This window comes from Primulina eburnea, chromosome 8 (genome assembly GCF_022965805.1).
Source record: "Primulina eburnea isolate SZY01 chromosome 8, ASM2296580v1, whole genome shotgun sequence".
In the NCBI taxonomy this organism is placed as follows: Eukaryota; Viridiplantae; Streptophyta; class Magnoliopsida; order Lamiales; family Gesneriaceae; genus Primulina; species Primulina eburnea.
In genome coordinates, this window is record NC_133108.1 from 5,360,962 (window position 1) to 5,372,642 (window position 11,681).

The 11,681-nt window shown below is 39.2% G+C and overlaps 1 pseudogene; it reads right to left on the bottom strand.

Moving 5' to 3' along the window:
- Positions 1–6,292: 6,292 nt before the first annotated feature.
- Positions 6,293–11,400, bottom strand: LOC140837825 (small RNA 2'-O-methyltransferase-like; annotated as a pseudogene).
- Between the last annotated feature and the right edge of the window lie 281 nt (positions 11,401–11,681).

Consider the following 11,681-nt stretch of genomic DNA (forward strand, 5'->3'; position numbering starts at 1 on the left):
CTACTCAAGAAAGTGCAAGAGTGTTTACGTGGTTCGGCGGAATTCGCCTACGTCCACGGGAGTGCAACCAAAATTGTATTGATCAAAGATGGATTACAAGTACAGAGCCTGAGTTAAAGCCAAAAAGAATACAAAGAGAAGAAGCTATGAAACTCTCTCCGAAAAGCTGTTGTGCCTTCCTCTCTTCCTTTCTCCTTCTTGCGTCCCTCTGTAACTTCTTGTTGAATGTATCTGTGAAGCCTTCCTTTGTGTTTTCTCTTTCTTCTTTTATATATCCACATTGGCCTACATCCGGTTGTTTCCCAAGTTTGTTTCCCCTTGGTAGTTAGATTCCAACCAACCCATCAATTACCCGGTAGTTGAGCTGGGCCCTTTTCCATGTGCTAACTTGAGAGACGCACACCTTCACAAATCTCCACCTTGTCTCCAAGTTTGGCTACTCTCCTTTTCCACCACTTATTTTTCCAGTGGTACTGCATTGATCAAGGTCGTGCAGTGTCTGAACTTGACCAAAGGAAGTGATTTGTTAGCATGTCTGCTGGGTTATCTTCCGTTGCTATCTTTTCAAGTTTTATCTCTCCCTTAGAGATGATATCCCTTACATAATGCAACTTGACATCAATATGCTTTGAGCGTTCATGGAATACCTGGTGCTTTGATAAGTGTATAGCACTTTGATTATCACAGTTTACCACAACCTGTTCTTGATGAACTCCCAACTCTGTTATCAAGCCTTTTAACCAGATTGCTTCCTTAACTGCCTCCGTGACAGCTATGAACTCTGCCTCAGTTGTTGATAGGGCTACCACCGATTGAAGTGACGCTTTCCAGCTGATGGCAGTACCATACAGTGTAAAAATGTATCCTGTTATGGACTTTCTGGTGTCTAGATTTCCAGCGAAATCTGAGTCCACATATCCTTCTAGTGGCTGTGATGAGTTTTCTTTTTGTCCTTGGAACATCAATCCAAGTTTAGATGTTCCTTTCAAGTACCTCAATGTCCACTTTAGTGCCTCCCAATGATTTTCTCCAGGATCAGCCATAAACCTGGAAATTTGGCTTATTGTATGTGCCAAATCTGGTCGACTGCACACCATTCCATACATGATGCTTCCCACCCCGTTTGCATACGGGATATGCATCATTCTTTCCTTCTCCTCTGTTCCTGATGGTGACTGTGCAATAGAGAGTTTGAAGTGTTGCCCTAGAGGTGTGCTTACTGCCTTAGCTTCATGCATATTGGTTCGTTTTAACACTTTCTTTATGTATGATTCTTGGCATAAGAACATATTTTTCTCCTCCCTATTCCTTGTGATCTCCATTCCAAGGATTCTTTTGGCCTTCCCCAAGTCCTTCATTTCGAATTTTGAGCTAAGCTGTTGTTTCAATGCTTGTATCTCCGACTTGCTCACGCTTGCTATGAGCATATCATCAACATACAGCAGAAGGTAAGTCATCACACCACTCTCTTGCCTTTTAAAGTAAACACAACTGTCATAGCTGCTCCTTTTAAAGTTTATTATCAGCATGAATTCATCAAATCGTTTATACCATTGCCTTGGGCTTTGTTTTAGCCCATAGAGTGATTTTTCCAGTAGGCACACTTTCTGTTCAAACCCTTTTCCTTCTAATCCCTTCGGTTTATCCATATAGATGGTCTCTTCAAGCTCCCCATGTAGGAACGCGATCTTCACATCAAGTTGCTAAAGTTCCATATCCACTTGAGTTACAAGGGCTAGTATAATCATTATAGAACAATGCTTGACTACTGGGGAAAAAATCTCATTGAAGTCTAGTCCTTCCATTTGGGTGTATCCCTTTGCAACTAGTCTAGCTTTGTACTTGAACTTTTCTTTTCCTTGCAAGACTTCTTTTATTTTGTATATCCATTTACACCCAAGCACTCTTCTCCCTTTCGGTCTATCCACTAGCTGCCATGTTTTATTTTTCATGAGTGAGTTTAGTTCCTCATCCATAGCAGCTTGCCAACTTCCCTTTTCTTTGCATGTGACAGCTTCCTCATAGCTTGATGGTTCAAAAAACTCCACCTCTTCAGCAACAGTGAGGGCATACCATGTTAGGTCAGCATGTGCATACCTTTGTGGGGGTCTCACTTCTCTTCTTGCTCTATCTTTGGCAAGAGTATAAATTTGAAGATTATGATTTGGTGGATCATGTTCTATAATCTCCTCTTGAGTTTCAGTATATCCATCGGTTTCCTCTTGAGGTGATTTCTTGTTGGTCTCCACCTCAATTTGTGTTTCGGGTAGGCTTGTTTTATCCAAGGCAGTAGACTCATCTTTCAGTTTATAACCCATCTTGGTTTCATCGAATGTGATGTCCCTTGTATTAAAACACCTTGGTCCAGTGGCTTCCAGATTCCATACCTTGTATCTTTAACTCCCTCTGGATAACCTATAAAAATGCACCTCAAGGCTCTTGCATCAAGTTTGCTTTGCTTAATATGGGCGTATGCCAAGCAACCAAATACTCGAAGGTGTGAGTATTCTCCTGGAGTTCCTGTCCATAATTCCATAGGTGTTTTAAAATTTATTGCACTTGAGGGGCATCTATTGATTAGGTAGCATGCTGTATGAATGGCTTCTCCCCAAAATGATTTTGGAAGTCCTGCACTTATTATCATGCATCTAACACGTTCTAGCAGTGTTCTATTCATTCTTTCTGCTACCCCGTTTTGTTGTGGATTTCCAGCAGCTGTTCTATGCCTTGTAATTCCCTTTACCCTACATACTTCCTTGAATGATTCTGAGAAGAATTCCAGCCCATTATCTGTGCGGAGATGCTTGAGTTTTAGGTCCATTTTGTTTTCAGTAACCTGCAACCATTCTTTAAATTTCATAGCAGCTTCATCCTTGGATTTTAATACATACACCCAAAGCCTCCTTGAGTAATCGTCTACTATGGACATGAAATACTTGCCTCCTCCATGTGTTGCTGTTTTTGATGGCCCCCATAGGTCTGAATGGACATATTCTAAAGGCTTGGTTGTTGTGTGTTTTCCTTGGCCAAACTGCACTTTCTTAGCTTTGCCAAGTATGCAATTCTCACAAAATTCCAGCCCTTGAATTTTGTCTCCACACAACAAGTTATCCTTGGCCAATTGCATCAGCCCCTTTTCACTCACATGGCCTAGCCTTTGGTGCCAAAGGCTTGCTTGGTTTTCTTCCTGTTGTGCCATAGCAGATCCTCCAACTACTGTATTTCCTTGGAGTATATACAGGGAGTTTTTCTTGATAGCTTTCATGACAGCTAGAGATCCCTTCATTACTCTCATGGTCCCATTCTCGGATTTGAACATGAAACCATCACTGTCAAGTGTTCCTAGAGATATCAAGTTTCTCTTTAATTCGGGAACATACCTTACTTGAGTAAGAAGTCTATCTTGTCCATCGTACATCCTAAATCTGATGGAACCCGAGCCTTTTATTCTGCAAGGTTTATTGTTTCCCAGTAGCACTAGCCCTTCATCAGCCTCAATCAAATTCTCGAACCATGATTTAGTTGGACACATATGGAAAGTGCATCCCGAGTCAAGAATCCAGTCAGTGTTAGGATCTTGATCCGAGATCATGAGAGCTTCAGCAGACTCATAACCATCTGATGCTATGGCTGCTTCACCACTGGTGTTTGATCTGTTTTGAGGCTTCCTTGGCTTTTCAGGGCAATTTCTTTTAAAGTGTCCTTCTCGATGGCAATTGAAGCACTTGTATTTGACTGGATTCTTGGATCTTGATCTGTTCATTGGACCCCTTTGCGTTCTTTTTCTATCCTCCCTCGAACATGAAGCATTTCACCTTGGGGTTGTGTAGAGATGTGATGTTTCTTCTGAAGTTCCTTAGCTTGGATTGCTGATAAGACTTCTTCCAGTGAAATTGATCTTTCTCTACCATATAACATTGCTTCCTTGAAATTTTCATACGTATGTGGTAGGGCATTCAACAGAAACAAAGCTTTGTCCTCTTCTTCAAGTTTGATGTCCAGATTATCCAAGTCATCCAAGATTTTGTTGAACTCATCAATCTGATCTAAGATGTTTTTCTCCTCTCTGATCTTGAAAGAGTACAACCGCTGCTTCATGTATAGACGATTGGCCAAGGATTTTGTCATATACAACTTTTCCAACTTGTTCCAGATTGCTTCTGCCGATTTCTCTTTCGAAACTTCTCAAAGAACTTTATCCCCGAGGCTGAGGATTGTCATGCTGTGAGCCTTCTCCAAGATAGATGCCTTTTCAATATCCTTTAGTGTTGCTGACATATTCGCTTCTCCTCCCAACGCTTCGATCAATCCTTGTTGTACCAAGATTGCACGCATCTTGATCCTCCACAAGCCAAAGTCGTTTTTCCCGGAGAATTTCTCAATGTCGAATTTCAGCGAACCCATTCTTCCCGACGTTTCCCACAGACGACGCCACTTGTTAGGATTCGTTCCTTATGTTGTTGATCGTTCTTAGACTTGCTCAACGTTCATGCATGCACACTAGGATTTACACACAACTCACGCTACTCAAGAAAGTGCAAGAGTGTTTACGTGATTCGGCGGAATTCGCCTACGTCCACGGGAGTGCAACCAAAATTGTATTGATCAAAGATGGATTACAAGTACAGAGCCTGAGTTAAAGCCAAAAAGGAATACAAAGAGAAGAAGCTATGAAACTCTCTCCGAAAAGCTGTTGTGCCTTCCTCTCTTCCTTTCTCCTTCTTGCGTCCCTCTGTAACTTCTTGTTGAATGTATCTGTGAAGCCTTCCTTTGTGTTTTCTCTTTCTTCTTTTATATATCCACATTGGCCTACATCCGGTTGTTTCCCAAGTTTGTTTCCCCTTGTTAGTTAGATTCCAACCAACCCATCAATTACCCGGTAGTTGAGCTGGGCCCTTTTCCATGTGGTAACTTGAGAGACACACACCTTCACAGATTGACTAAATGGAATGTTAAAGCGTAAACCGGCAATACTATCTATGTTAGAGACAGGGTCAGCCATAGAAAAAGCAAGACTAGTTTTTAAAAGATATGAAGCAATATCAACAGATAGACATGCGCACCTCCCTTAATTCATGAACCAAACTGTTTGACCTTAACACACAAATAGGTATACCATGGACTATCACGAGTATAAAAAATAAAATTACATCTTGACCAACAGTTTTAACTTTTTTATATAATTATACGCGCTTGCTTTTAACATATGTGTTTGATATCATAATATTTTTTATTATAATAATTACTAAAAGGTTTATTTCCCAAAAAAAAAAAAAAACACACACACACACACAAAGAATATAATATTATAAATAAATATTTTTGGATACATTTTTAAATCTATATAATTGAATTTAAAGAGATATATTTGAGATGTTTATGTGAGTATTTTAATTTAATTTTTAAAACACAAAAATAAAATCTAAAAAAGTAAATTTAGATGATCAAATAAATTTTTTACAGCTTATTTTAACATTTTATCATCATCTTTTTAATTTTAAACGCCTTACAAGATATTTAATATATATAATTCGAATAGATGAACATATAATTCGAATTAAACTCATTAATATCATGTTCAAATTCAAATTTAAATTCGAACATAGTACACAAATTTCAGTCGACTCCACCAAAAATGCAAAAACACATATGAAATCAGGGCAAAATATATAGAAAAAACCATTCTAAAAAAGAAAGAAATTATAAAAAATTCTTTAATGCATATATATATATATATATATATATATATATATATATATATATATATATATATATATATATATATATATATATTATATTCTCATTTCCACTGCAGTAAAATGTCAAAAAACATATTCGAACCAAGCTCCATGGAAAAAAAACTAATCTTTTTTAGGGAGCAAATCTTCGATATTCCACTCCCATAGGACTACATATTGATGACCAAACTCCGTTTTTGCCTCACGATCATCATCATATACCCTTCTAAATATTGCGATTTGAGACGCAAAACCAGGTTCAGCGTCAGCAGACCCGCCGACGCCACTGAATTCAACACTGTAATTATGCCTATCAGCCATATCAGATGCCCAATGATTGAATTGTGATCTAGTCCATTCAAATTTATGGTCATGATTTCGGAATTTACAGCTCTGGCCTTGATGTTTTTCGTCTGTATTCTCTTCCTGGCTTTGTGGCGTAGATCCCTGAAGAATGACATTGTACTCGTAGTTTGGGTTAGAGACAATAAGAATCTTGGGACAGAAAGAACTGAGGACTACATCGCGAAATAAACAAGCATCATTCTTTTTCCAGGTTTAGCCAATCAGAAATACGATGAATGCGAGAAAATAGGAACCATAGCAGAGACAAAGTGAGAAAGGAGAAGCAAGTACCTCCAAGCAAGTTGCAATATCAAATCCATGCAACCGAGAATCATATGTCGTGATTGAGCCATCATATAGCACCACAGACTTGATCACGCTAGATGCATCCTTGGTATCCAATAAGCTGTTTAATTTTGTGTGCAATGACTGCAATGGTAGAAAGATTATTTGTAATTTGCCACAAGATTTAAGATTAAACGGGCACAGTCGGCCCAGAGAACTAAGTGGAATAGATCATTTATGTAACTGCAAGTCATAAACCTCCCTGGCTAGACACAGCATCAAACTGAAACAAAAATAGACCGACAGAGAGAAATATTGTTGACATGACAACAAAAACATTATACAGCTTTAGATGCCACAACAGTCGATGCTCCTTACCTTCGCTGCTCGTGCAAGACTTCTCTGCGATATATCTACACCTACATTTTTTTCCAGAAGAATCCAATAAGCATCCAGAACCGCAACCAAAATCAACCTGCAATGAAAGTGAACCAGTCCCAAATCCCGAAACATTATAGCTGGAAAACAAGTATGCAGTATATCAGCTGATACCAAAGGGGAAACCAAAGGAGACGCAGAAAATTCTTTAATATGGCGTACTGCAAATTCAACACGCTGCCTCGACAGAGGAGGACTGAATAAAGCTTGCTCCTTTCTCTCTTCCAATGGTTCTGTCACCCGCAATAGAGATATATTGTACTCCAATTTGCAGCTTCCTGGCAAAAAACAACATGGTAGGTAAAGAAGAAATTGAGATAAGAAAATTATTTCTCATAAATTCATCATCGTACAATTCAAAATTTATATAATACAAGGCTACAACTAATCTCACTAATTTAGGCCCCAACAAATATTGTCCTACTAAAGATAAAAGATACAAAATACATAATTTATCCCATTAAAGTACAATTAACTGAAATAAGATCTTTATAAATATTTGATCGGAATCATTCCGATCTTCACTCCCCCTCAAACTTGGTTGTAGATGTTGATAAGGCCAAGCTTGTCTACAAGGAACTCATGAGCTCGTTCTAATCAGCAAGTTGGTTAGATGTGAGCACGTATTCAACAATAATCATGTCTTGCTCCAATTTTTCTTTGACAATGTGTCAATCAACTTCTACGTGTTTTGTTCTGTCGTGATGAACATGATTAGAACTGTGTTGATTGTTGATTTATTGTCACAATAAAGCTGTATAGGATCCTCGGCTTTTATCTTTAATTCTTCCATCACTCGTCTTGTCCAAATGAGTTCACATACTCCTCGAGCCATGGCTTTGTACTCTAATTCCGCGCTACTTTTTGCAACAGTTTTTTACTGCGCCAAGTTACCGAATTTTCCCAAACTGTAGTGCAATATCCATAAATTGATCTTCTGTCAGCGATCGACTCAGCCCTATCTGCATCAGTGAAGGTTCTCAGCCCTCGATAACTGGTTTTTGCGAAGAAGAGACCTCTCCCAGGAGTCTGCTTCAAGTATCTCAAGATTCTGTATACGGCGTCTAGACGACCTTGACATGGGGAGTGCATATACAGCAATATCTGGGCGAGTGTGAGACAGATAGATAAGTTTCCCAACGCTGATATCTTTCTTTATCCGCCGGTTTGCCTTCGAACATCCTCTTCTTGTTTCCCAACTCAATCGGAGTTTTACTAGGTCTGAAATACCTCTTTGACTTCCAGCAATTTCCATCCCTAAAAAGTATTTCAGCAGTCCAAGATCTTTGACTCCGAATTCTTTAGCAATCATCGACTTGATATCTTCAATCTCTTGACGATCATTCCCTGTTACAATGATGTCATCAACGTAAACTATAAGTGTTATAGAGATGTGGATTCATTGATATCCACCAGAAGAACTTGTCTTGTTTAGGCCGTGTGTGCTCTGTGAGAGAATGAGTAGAAGTAGTGTAGAAGAAAAGCGTAATTCTTATTTCACATGGAGAGTCAAGAATACAGTAGTCCACCCTACAATTATTGAATGAGAAGACTTTTATATACAGAAAGAATATATCATAACTGCTAGTCTATTCCTTCTTGCCAAGATGAAATTTCAGCCATTGATTTAACAATAAGGATAGTGATGCTTTCTTCCTTTGAATGTTTGACAAAGAGGGTATGATCTTCTTGTCCCTGGCTATATTCGAATTTTATGATTGCCTTGGAAAACCTGTTAAACCACACACTTCGTGACTGTTTCAACCAATAAAGAGATTTGTTAAGCTTATAAACAGTCTGGTTTCCCAAATCTTTTTCATGTTCTGGAGGTTGACTCATATAGACGTCTTCTTCGAGCTCACCATTCAAGAAAGCTTTTTTTTTATATGAAACTGATTTAGTCGCCAGTCAAGGTTCGCTGCTAAAGAAAGAAGAATCCTAATAGTGTTGAGCTTGGCAACTGGTGCGAATATCACGGTATAATCAATGCCATAGATTTGAATTAATCCTTTAGCTACCAGACGTGCTTTGTCTTTCAATTGAACCGTCTGCCTAGTACTTGACTGTAAACACGCATTTGCATTCCAATGCTTTTTCCCTTTTGGTAATTCAACCAAGTTCCACCGTTTCAATGCATTCATTTCTTCGATAACTGATGTTTGCCGCTCTGGGATTGCTAGTGCTTCTTGGTCAGACCTGGGAATCATCACACTTGACAGACTCGAGGTAAAGGCATGAATGCAGTGGATAAATTTGAGTAACATACAAAGTTAGAAATCGGGTGATGAGTGCAAGATCTCACACCTTTTTTTACTGCAATTGGAATATTAAGATCATGACTAGTACCTGATCGGGGATCTACCACGGTTCATTTAGTTGGCTGAGGTTAGAATTCACAATGTCTTCATCCACTTGCAGTTTTTTCCGTCAAGAATATACTTACAACACTTACTGAGGTGTGTAGATTCTCCTCCTGTTTCTATCATTGGGACATGACTTGGGGAGGTTAAATGAGAGTTGAATTGGACTTGGTCAGGAATGGAGACAATCTTGGTGTCTCGACTAACACCAAGGATGGGTGGAATATCCCAACGAGCTTCTTGATATGGTTTCGCCCCTGAAGTGAAGTGGGGAAAAAAATAAGCTTTATCTTCAAAGAATGTGACATCCCAGACAATAGCAACGATACTCTTTCTGAATTGGAGAGTATCAAATGAAAACTATTTGATAACTTTAGGATCAAGTTTACTGCAAAGATGGGCATGAACATGAATAAAGGTCGTGCACCCAAATGTTTGGGAAGACTACGGGAGTTAAACAAATGTGGACATGATCTGCTAAGGAGAGATAGCGAAGTGTCAAAGTTGATGGTTCGACTGGTAGGCGATTAATGAGATAAGCAACAGTAAGGATGGCGTCCCCCCATAGGTATTTTGGAACATTCATGGTAAACATGATGGCACAAGCGACTTCTAATAACTGACGATTTTTGCGTTCTGATAGGTGATACCCCAGGTCCGAATACATCTTCCGAGCTGCATCCCACACTTCCTTCACGGTATGCAACCAGAGATAACGTCTACTGATGTTGGGTTCCATGGAACTAACGAGCCAAGTAAGTATGATCGAATTCTCGGCCTGCCATTGATTGTACGATCAGTTTACTTGGGCGACGGAAGTTGACATGCTAAATAGCCCAATTTCCCTCGCCCACATATTACGATCTTCAAGGATTGAGCCCATTGCAGATAGTTTATGCCGTTGAGTTAATGAGCCATGATTCGCGGTGAGGAAATATCGCTCCTAGTGAAAGAGGACACCGACTCTGAATTTTTTTCCAGATACGGTGTTAGTGGAGGAAACATTTGATTCAGTGGACAGCATGTGTTTTTTTATGAAGAAGAACCCTTAGGCTCTAGCTACCATAAAGAAGAAATTGATAGGAGAAAATTATTTCTCATATATTCTCGCTAATTCGAGAACTGCTTACTTGAAGATGATAACGATAAAGTTGCCGCAGAATCGCCAGCTGCTGCCAAAATTAACTCACTGGGAACCAACCCTATTTGAAAATTATTTGTGTTGCAGCAGCTTCAAGATCAGGCAGGATTGCTTCATTGCCTACCTCAAATTCAAACTCTTCACAACTTTCAAGGTGTTCCTTCATGCAGTCTCCATCAGTGACCAACAAAATAGAGTAACATACGGAAACTAGAGAGCCATTTGAGAGAGTAATTCCAGAATTTTCACCCCCAATAACAACAAAAAAAGGGTTCATCTTTAACTACATCATTACTGCAGCTATAATTCGATATTTTGCGAGCTTGAGCAATCGTGATTCCACGTTTATGAACAGAATGCCATGATACAAACTCCTATGAGAAGTAACGAAGCGATAAGTGAATGTCAAGTTTTTCGGCAATTGCATTCAGCTTCTCCAAAGGTGTGTCAGGTTTTTCAAGAAATATATCCAACCAAGATAGAACTTTCAAAGCAGCACTTTGGATGGCATCGGTCTGCTTTCTATAAGCTTGTTGAGGTGAGCATAGCAAGATCCACTCCTGATTTTTGGAATATATTTTTACTTCACAACTAGATGCTTGAATATATCCCACCAATCCCCACAGCTAGCATCAAGGCCTGCTTCCCATTTTTCTTCTCTATCAGCCTCCATAACTTTCAGCTTCTTATGGGATCCCGGTAAATCTTGTGATGAATACGATGAAATTAATTGAACAGAGAAAACAGGTTTAGATAAATGATGAAAACGACATATCGTAGAAAGCATGTCTCTTGGCAAGGAACCCCTTCAATTTCTTCTTGTAGTAAATGCTAATGGCAACTTAGCAGTAAGTATTGTCTCTCTATATATCTTATATGCCCCGTTAGGTATCTTGTTCACAAATATCTTAGACAAAGAGATAAAAAAACTATCATTAGGCAACATGAGAGTTCTCAAAGCATCATCATAGAATTGTCCCCATGAAGATGTAAAACTGAAAAAAACGGAGGAAAGTAATCACTATATATACTCAGCGGGTGATCGCTCTTGACCGTAAATTGCAAAATAAATGGATGGACAAGATGCGCCTTGGAAAATGGGCGGAGTATGTAAAAAGGCGGACATGGAGTCCGAAGCGGTACCTGACCTTTCGACTGCTAGGACTTACATCACGTGAATTCAAAATAACAATAAATTTCTCGTCCAAATTACATTTGGATCGTTCGGGACTGTGAGTAAGTCTCTAACTCAACTATCTAAGGAGAGAGTGGTGGTGCCTCTAGAGATATCTGATTAATCCAAGAGATACCAAGATCATCTTTAGTTGGGATTCCAGAAAGTCAAGCAAACTGACCAGTATTCAAAAGGCTCTC